Below are 10,083 nucleotides of genomic sequence, written 5' to 3'. Positions count from 1 at the left end.
ACCCAAGTGTAGATACTAGGGCACTGAAAGGATCATAAAAATGCTGCATTGTTAAGGAATTTATAAAAATGGAACTTTGATATTCTGACAAAAATTTCAGTGATTGTATTTTGCTGTTTTATCTAAATTCTATTATGTTTTTTTAATATTTTAAATGTCAGGCACTAGGTAGGTTTCCTGAAGCCCCAGAATAAAATATTGTCAGATTTCTCCTTCATCTTGTGTTTGAAGAAGGGTCTATTTCCCAGCTGATCTCCACTAGTTACTGGTTTCTTTGGTTTGAGCTCCTTTACTTTGACTCCTGTGGAGTCTTTCTCTAGTTCTGTAGTATGGTAATGAATTATTTAGGGGTTTTTCTTTTTTAAAAACAGATTTATTGAGGAGATGCTACCCCTGCAACTGTAGGGTTTTTTCCCTGATGAGCCAGCATACTGCTGACATCCCAGACAGACTCCATGTGTTGCCCACTCCTGGCATCTTGCCCCTCTGTGCCAGATACTCCTGCCTGCTAGGCGCAGGGAAAAGGCTGTCCCACTCTGCCACAGGGTTGTGGCATCTTCTCCTCACCACCAGCTTCCCCAGCTCACAGCACCTTCATACCTGGCTCTGTGGGATGTGTCTGGGTACATGTGTGCAAGTGAGAAGAGCAGGAGAGACTGGGGGTGCAGAAAATGGAAAGTATTGGACAAACTAATAAGCTGTTGCTACAAGTGAGTCAGCAAAGGAGGCTATCACAGAGTGGGATCTGTATTCCACTGGGGAACTATTTTAAGTGTGACATCTAAGCTTTTGCAGTGACATCCCTAGGACACCCTTTCACTGTCCTGTACCTGTCATCTGTATCCAGACAGCTCTGTGGAAAACTGTGATCATCAGGGAAGTTGTGCACAGCCCTCAGGCTTGAGCTAGATTTTCTGAAGTCAATGAGAGTCACTCCATGAACCTGGCTGGCCACATACCCCTGGAACACTAGGGGTCCTAATGGGCTACTTGCATGGGACTTGTGGCAATACCAACTGCTTTTCCTCTGTTGCTACCTAACTTCTAGTGCAAATGATTCTGAGAGAAACAAACAGCCTATCTGTATTTCTCTAGGTCTGCAACAGTACTTTTGAATGGCAGTTCCCTCCCTGAGTATGGACAAGAGCAATAGCATTGACATTACCTTACGATTCAGTTTCCTATCCAGCAGATGGAATTTTCTGTTTTGAGATACAACCATTTTGTGTCAGAGAAATGAGAGATGGCATAAACTTAACCAAAATACTGGAGGCAATCAAGCATGAAAGTTGCCTCCTGGATCCAAGTGTTGGAGACCTCTGGTAGGCCCACCTACTGCAGAAATTGTGGGTAATTAATGACCAACTCAAGCTAGCTGTCTCATCCTAGATTAAATGCTCAAAGATTAATCAAAATCTGAATCACTTTTTGTTTTTTTAACCTGACCTGCAGTGAGATTTCGGACACATGTGGCAGGAGTATCAGGACTGTGATATGCAAAGTACATGGGGGGGGGGGATATTTTAGTGACTGAACTGTTTGGTGTTGGGACTCATAATGACGAGGGCTCAAAGTGGTGCAACAACAGAGCTGTGCACATAAAAAGGGAATGTGTCTGTAAGCCCAGTGGTTCCCTCTGTTTCCCTGTGTAAAAAAGAAACACTGGATCCCACTGCACAATATTCTTTTCAGTCTGCTCAGACAGCTGAACCTTCTCTGCTGGATTTTCCCTATGAGTTTTGAATGTAATGGGGAAATTAAAACCATTCTTCTTTTTCTTTTGTACTCTGTTTTCTGATCCAGCTACATCAGGTCCTTGAAAATCATCCAAGGGAATTCAATCCTTCAGCTTACATGTTGTTATAATTATCTGAGTTTGACTTTCCTTGCCTCCCTCTATCTCTTCTTCTCTCTCTGGATACAGGATCTATAAATTAGAAAGAACGGCAGGTGTAACTGTTGCTCAATAGTTTGCTGTGACCTTAAGTAAATAAAATTATTGTAAAAGATACTAGAGACTTATCTTTTAAAAATCATCATTTCAATGAGACTACCTGTGTGCTTTAATATGCATGTTTGTGTTCATATATATTCGTATTAACTTTTAAAATTGTGATCCATGTGACCCACATGAACTGAAATGATAAATGTTGCCATCCCAATGTGGAAATTCTGCTGGCAATAACATGATCTTTCATTGCTATGTTGCTAAGTGTCTGAGAAGAAAATTTATATCTGGGGTTTGTTATGCCATACACTACATAAATCACTGTACATGTCAGTACCAGGTAACCCTCCTAAAGACCCGAATGATAATTAAACATTTATTCAATCTCATTCTCTTTCATGAGGGTCATTGACCCCAACCTTTCTATAAAAAAGTGTTGCACTCCAGTTGTAATTGCTTCCTTTAAAACAAAAGCATGCAGGGCTTGTGCATAGTGCATACTCTCTTTCCTTAGGTGATTATTGCCATGCTTTCGTATGAACTCACTTGAATGATGTGCTTGCTGAAACTCAAGGCTCCAGTCAAGAATGAAAATCTGATCTGATCTGTCTGTGCAAATGTGCTCTGGCACAGCCTGCTTGGAGTAATCCAGGATTGAAAGTTTGACCTAAGCTTATTTATCAACTCCAGACTCACTGTGAAATTCCAGCAGATTGTTGAGTCTCCCAAGGCAAAGTTTGACAGACACAGACCTTCCCTTGAAGTCTGAAGAGAATACAGAGTCACACTAGAATAGCTCAAAGGAAGAAAATGGGAAAGTAGGGGTGAAAAGAACTGGGACAAAACTTCAAGGCTAGTAGGGTAAGCAAGGCTATAATTTCTTCACAGTCCTTAAAACCAACTGATTTGTCAGAACAGGCTTAAGACCATGTTGCTTACTGAAACTGATAGAAGAATAACCTTTTATACTAAAGAAATTATCAGAAATTTTAATATATTTCTACAATTTGCAAGTATCCATATTTTCAATTAGAAGGAGTGTAGCTGGTAATCTTCAGTGCAGTATCTTTCAGGAGACAGAATTTATATACAAAATAAAGGCAACCTTTTCCAGAAAAGGACACCAATTCCTGTGTCTGCCCAACTTTTTTCTTTTGAATGCGGAAGGCTGTAATATATCATATCTATCAGTTCTAGCCTAGCTGGTGACAAGAAAGTGAATCCACATTTCTTGCTTGCTGTGGAAAACATCTCAAGTGAAGGAATCAGGAATAGAAAGCTAAACCCCAGTATTTATAGAGATGAAGATGTCCACTGTTTGTGTTATTGTTACAGAGAAACCATTATTAACAAATGATCACAGGGTGCATGTTCTTGAAATTCATTACACATTCAGAGCTCACCACTGGAGGTGGAGCAGAGGAGCATTCCTAGAAATCCTGAAAAAGCTTTTCTGCTTTAAAGACATTCAGTGGGACTGTGCTCAGGGGACAGGGGTTGGACCCAAAAAATGGGTGCTAATATCTCAACTTTATTCATGAGGCATACAACTTTAAATGCACACCTTGTCTAGACATATAGAATATAAAATCCATTAACTAAAATATTGTAATTTTAAAAATACAATTTCAATTATAGTAGGTGAGATTATTTGCTATCAGATCAAAGATGAATTTTCTTCTCATATATTTTATGTTTACAGCTAAATATCCAACAAGTCTTAGTTAAATATAGCTGAAGAAGTACAAGAGTTAAATTAAAAAATATTGCAAAGAAGATAGAGAAGCTTTCATATCCAGCCTGACAGCTACTCTGGCACCTAATGTTTCAACAGTGTGCGAATTAATAAACACAGCCTATGCTCAGAATTTTACTGTATTTCTTGATAGACCCAAGAAGCAACCATATAGTAAGCGGTTTTTTTCAAAAAAACTAATACAAAGTGCAGAACAAAACCTTCTCTAAAGCAGTTTTTGCTACTGTTCTTTAAAAAGTTTTGCTGGGACACCCTGCATGCATGAGACCTTGCAGCTTTCCAGCCAAAGGCTTTTCAGACATAAGACTTTTGCCAGCTAGGTCCTGGAGATTCTTTGTCCTCCAGGAGTTGAAGCTGGTGAGTTCCTGAAGAAAAATGTAAAATATTCATGGGTCTAGAGTGAGAGAGAGAGAAAAAAAGGTGCTCAATTCCCTTAGCAGGACAGCTGGGATTTTCACATGGATGTGAGACCCATCTCCTAATCCCAGAGATGCTGCATTCATTATGCACAGTGACTGCTTATCCTAAAGCCATTACTTGGGCCAAGACTGGCAGGGCTCTACATGCCTTCTCCTAGGACTGGTTTTTGTATTCCAGTGTAAAGATGAAAAGAAGAACTTGCCAAAAGTCATGAAGTACCTTATTGGCTTGAGCCACTGGACTCCACTCATTGAATACTTTTGCAAGGCAAGACTAGTACCAGTGTTAGCCTCAGGGCCACCTTACACTCCATAAAAACACTGTGGGAAACTCATCCTGACCTGGTTGGACAGAGATAGACACTGGGGAGGCACTGAAAGTATCTGAGGTGAAACCCATCTGCATCTTTTCCTAGGTCTGCCAGAATAAACAAAGGGATAGATGTCAGTTATGTGACTTGTATATAGGGCAAATACACACTTAATCTTCTAGTGAATCACCTTTTTTCACACAAAGATCATCAGTGATCCCTAGAAGAACAGCTGCTCAGACACATTGGGCCCTGGCCTCAGAAACCTCCCACAACAATGTCATGAGTAAAAAGCTATAAAAGAGTTGGTCTGCCAGACTGGAGGGTCAAATAGCAGCCTGGAAGGGCTGCTAATAGGACAGTGTAGCTACTGATATTCATTCCTCTTTCTTAGTGGTCTTACGCAGGTACAAACAGAATTTTTAATGTAAAAGTAAAAAATAGGCGACACTCACTAAAAATTAATAATTTCAATCACACTTTCATATTGCTGAAGTATGTGCTTCAGCTAAGAATATGCCCTGATTTTATTATTTTTACTAATTAAAAGTATCTATATTGGAAAGTATCATCTCCTGAAACACTGATCTAGAAAGATCTGCCTATTATCAATCTCTTCCAAAGAACATCATTATTTTTATTTCCTTACAAGAGAACCAGGCAGGGGGGACTGATTTAAAATCTCAGTAAAAGAGAACAGGAATTTACCAGTTTAAAACAACAACCACTAAGCAAAACAAGTTCACTCTTTCTTATATACCATCAATTAAATGCATTATCTCATGCTTTGTGTTCAGCTCCTATCTACAGAAGTTGTGTTATTTTTGTCTTTTTTCATAAATTTTAGCAAAGCGATAAGCCCACAGAAATCATGTCTTTACCATCTTATAAGAGATAAAAACATATTTGCAATAATGAAATTTCAGGTGGGCAGGCTCATATTTTTCTGCTCTTTATAAAGGCAAATTTGATTTTTAATACCTGACATGTATTGCTTAGCAAAGCAAAATATTCTTTTGCATATCCATATGTGCATGTTTCTGGCAGTTGGACCCTCCATGTTTGAATGTATTTGCCAAATCTGATAAAGTAAGAAATTGTCTCACAGTTTTTCTCTCCTGCAGGTTGCATGGAGCAGCCAAGAAGACGGGAGCAGACCCATCAGGCCCATCTGGGGAGGTGCTATGACTTTCCTTAGGTTTGCTGCACAGCCATTTCAAAGAGGAAAGAGCAATCATTCCCACTGAAAATTCTCATAGGTCACAGAGGCTTCTGAAATTCATGTGTAGTGAATTTTACCCTGACTCACTGCAAAATGAATTACTTACAAATGGCCCAATAGTGTCAGCTTTCATTGCAGATGTACAAAAAGCCAATCAATACTTAAGCAGTAAGGAAGTTTATAAGGGCTGGTTGGTCACCATGGGCAGCACTGACAAGATGTTTATCAGTTTTTGTGTCTCTGGTTTTGTTTTTATCATTAAATAGGCAAAATAAAGACATGACACTTTAAATTGTATACACAGGTACCTACAGTTTTTCTCCTAGGATATCTGTGCAAGTATCTCTTCAGCTACTCTTTCTGAAGGTTATAAATTACTTTGGAACCGCAACCTACTTTACCCAATTTTAATAAAGACACTTAGGAATACCATTCTGCATGTCATCTTACTGCAGGAGTTATCATTATCATAGTGAACCAAAATAGTCAATTTAAGCAGAAACTAGATATGTCAAGAGTTCACATCTACTTGCAGCACCTTGCTTGTTTCATTAAATCCATCAAGGATTTAAAGCAGGAACTTACCTAGTAAGGCACCTTGCACAAGAAACATGATAGCTAAGGTCAGAGCATTTCAAGCACGAAGAGGACCACTGTTGAAAGTAGCTCCCCGTATTTCTGGGCCAGATACAGTCATTAAAGCAAGTAGCTCCTTCTCAACTGACAGTATTTCTATGTCCTTCTCAGCATTTGAATGGGAAGGAAGAAACAATTTAGAGGTATTTGCAAAACTGGCTAAATGAGCTCATGATTTTGAATGTACCTCCTACATGTCATTTGCGTGGGAATACAGAAGAGAGCAGTGGAACAGTAAATAAAGGAATGTGAAGGATTTCTGCCTTGAACAGAAGATGACGCCTAAGAACATGATTCTGTATAATAATGCCAAGTAGCAACATCCTAAGAAGTTTGGTTTGAAGGTGTGGAAAGATTTAGTTCTAGAAAATAATAAAATCTAGTTGAAGGATAGGTTGGAACTGCTACAAAAGAAGCTCAAACTGAAAAAAAACCCCAAAGAACAACCAAGTCAGAAGGGCAGTTCTGAAATGAAATGGTGCAAAGAACCAAATGCTATTCAGCAGCAGCATTGGTGTTTAGAAAATATTGGGTGCAAAGTCTGTTATTTCAACCATCTTAAAATCAGCTGAGGATCAGAGTGTCTCATACCCTCACTGCTGCCATGTCCTTTCTTCCAGCACCAGCAAACATAACCTTTCCAGTGTTTGGTAACATCATTTTCGTGTTCTGTCCTTTGGATTGCGTCACTACCTCTACGAATCATGACTCTTTTTGTCATATTAAACACACATAACTCACTTTGACTTTCAAAGTCCTTCACAGACTTCTTACTCTTGACCTGTTATCTGAAACTGGGAATCCAAGTGCCAGCTCTTGTCTCTGACCAGCAAGCGTGCTTTTAAGCAAGCATTTTCAAGCAAGACCAGGTGATTAATGGCCCCAGTGATCTCAGAAAGAAGCATACCTGCTCCAAACTGAGGAGTTCTTCTCTTCTTGGAAAAGGAGGGAAAGGGAGCTGTTTCCTCCGCTGCTTTATTCTGGAGAACAGCTAGGTGTGGCAGGCAGCCAACCAGAGACAGGTTTGTTGAAAGCACACTAACTTCTCTAGAATGATGCTTTTTCTCCCAGGTCTGAAATTAGCTGTAGTTTCAGTCAAAATACTATTGCACATTAACCAAAATCAGCAGCAGAATGTGTATTTATACAGCACATATGTTTTGTGTATATACTGATAAACACACATATATACATATGCACAGACATTAAGCTGTAAAAACACTGAGGCATAGGTCTGTTCAGTGACAAAAAGGCTTTGAGGCAAGGGAATGAAACATTTTCCAAACCAAGCCAAACTTTAGCATGTTCTGTTAGAGGTATGATGCATCCTGATGATGGTGACTAGGGATTTGCTCTGCGCCCTTCTGGATGGGTGGCTTTCTCCAGCTGCCAGACTGGAGTTCAGCTCCAGTGAGCTGCCACACTGCTGAGTAACAGGACAGAGCATCTGTCCCAGTCATCATATGTGATCCCAAATCTGAAACTTGAGCAAAACAATTCCAAATTCTTCTTGTGGTATTAACAGCTATGAATATAGATTGCAAAATATTGCCTTATTTATTATAGAAAAAAAAAGATCTTAAGATCTGTTCATTTTCCTATAATTACTCTAATGAAATAGAGAATAGGCATAAATTTGGATATAAATCAGGTTTAATCAAGTTTTGTCCCGATCTAAAGATGAGTCTTAGTTCTTCACCTGATTTTGACTCTTCAACTCTAAAATCTATGTCTATTTTTATATAAAATTTTAGATTACCTATATCTACCTCCTCTTGCCTGCCTCAGAGAGCTCCACAAAGTGAGACTGCAGGTTGACGGTTTCCTGCCCAGCTGCAGACAGGTAATCCACGGATAACTTCTGTGATCATCATATTGGGGCTAGAGAAAAGGTTCCCAATGAGAAAACAATAGAGTGGACTGCCCACACATTTACCGTGGATATCTTTTAGTTTGTTGAAATTTAGAAGGGGAGATCCTACCTAAAGTTGATTGTTGAAGAGCATAATTGTATCTCTGGTGCTACTGCAGCTGCCATTTCATTCCACAGCATCTTCTTGCTCATGTCCAAGACTGTCAGTGACACAGATGCAGGTACAGCCATACCATTAAAAGGTTTCAAGTTTCAGGAAGATTTGCAGCACCACAGGGCATGGCCATGTCATTTGTGACCTCTGCAGCAGATGAAACGTAACCCCTTGGAGCAGGGGCTGCCAATGAGCTATGCAGTGTGGCTGCATGTCTCATTTCTGTTTCAGAAGGGCTGTTCCTAATTAGCACGGTCACCAAGTGTAGTCAGACATACATGGTATGAAAGTCAAATACAGTAGCAATTCGTTGTGTTCTACCCCACCAAGATGAAAATTGGATGTCTTGCCTTTTTACTAGGTGGTTCTGAACCCAGTGCTCCCTGCTCTGCAGTGCAGAGTTAGACCACATAGTGGGAATGTGCAGGTAAGAGGTGAGGTATGACTACATGACCTGAATTCAGTCATACCAGTGACTAATTTTTCTTGTACTTGGGGAAAGCTGCAAAGCAAGGGGTAACCTCCGTAGAATAACAATGAACACAGGCAGAGAGAACAGAAAACCGCATATACATGAGCACATTCTAAATGCTGACTCACAGCACCTCCACATTTCTCCCTGCTGCCTTCAAAGCTCTCCCTAATCATCTCCTATGTTCAGTTTACAGCATGATTCACAGGGTCCCTGAAGCACCCCCAAACCCATTTCTTGGCTTTTTGTTTTCCTTCTACTCCTACACTTTCCATTTTCCCCCTGCTGCCTGCTGTACCATTGTTTTCTAGATCTGTCATCATTGCTTCCTGCAGTCCCTGAACATAGGGACAGGGTCTGTAAAACAACTGCCAAAACTCTTTTTCACACACTTCCTCCTATCTGCAACTCTCCTGGGCTGCATTTAGTCTACTTTTTACTAATTATAAATACAGATAAAATGAAATCAACTGCATGGAAGAGTTAAATGACACTTTCTTTTGAGAGATAACTTGAATTTTTAAGTTTCCAAGTTAACAAACATGGCTTTGGAGGATAAGGCTTACCTCAGCTGCATTTATAGCACCCATACAGCTCCTTTGCAAAGCGTGACTGGGAAACCACCATATCATTAAAAACCTCTGAGATTACACGTTCCAGATTTGCAATATCATGAGTTGCAAGGAGAAAAAAAAAAAAAAGCCTACTCTAGGATATGCAACTCAGTTTAATAAAGTACCTTATAAAACAACTTAACTTGTAACTCACAACAAACTAGGCAGTTCACAAAATCAATTTTTGCTTCAGTTTCCCTTTTTGTAAAGAAGGAACATAACCCCTCTCCCATCCACAAGCTCAGAAACATCCTCCTGCCTCAGAACATGGCAGCCAAGAACCCACCCACTGCCAGAGCAGCACCTGCTTTGTATTTCCAGTATTTCAATGGTAAATTACCTTTCAGTTTAGTGAGTTTGCATACAGACTGAACTTTTCCACTCTGCAATCAACTTGTGAAGTTGATTCATATGATGTTGCAAGAAAACCACTGTCAGAATAGAGATGATCTCACTAAAAGAATAGATGTGGATGTCTCAAGGATGTAGCTATTTAGAGGTCATGTAAAATCAATACTCTTGAAGTTCAAACAAACACCTCAAAAAGATACTATGCATCATCATTTTCTATAAAGATGTAATACAGAGGACACTGACAGGTCTTTAAAATTCTGTTACTTTTGCATGTTTCTAAATAGTAAAAAACTACAGAACAAAAAATCTTAAGTAAATATATTT

Source organism: Catharus ustulatus, chromosome 1 (genome assembly GCF_009819885.2).
Source record: "Catharus ustulatus isolate bCatUst1 chromosome 1, bCatUst1.pri.v2, whole genome shotgun sequence".
Taxonomy (NCBI): Eukaryota; Metazoa; Chordata; class Aves; order Passeriformes; family Turdidae; genus Catharus; species Catharus ustulatus.
Note: the sequence above shows the minus strand (reverse complement) of the source record.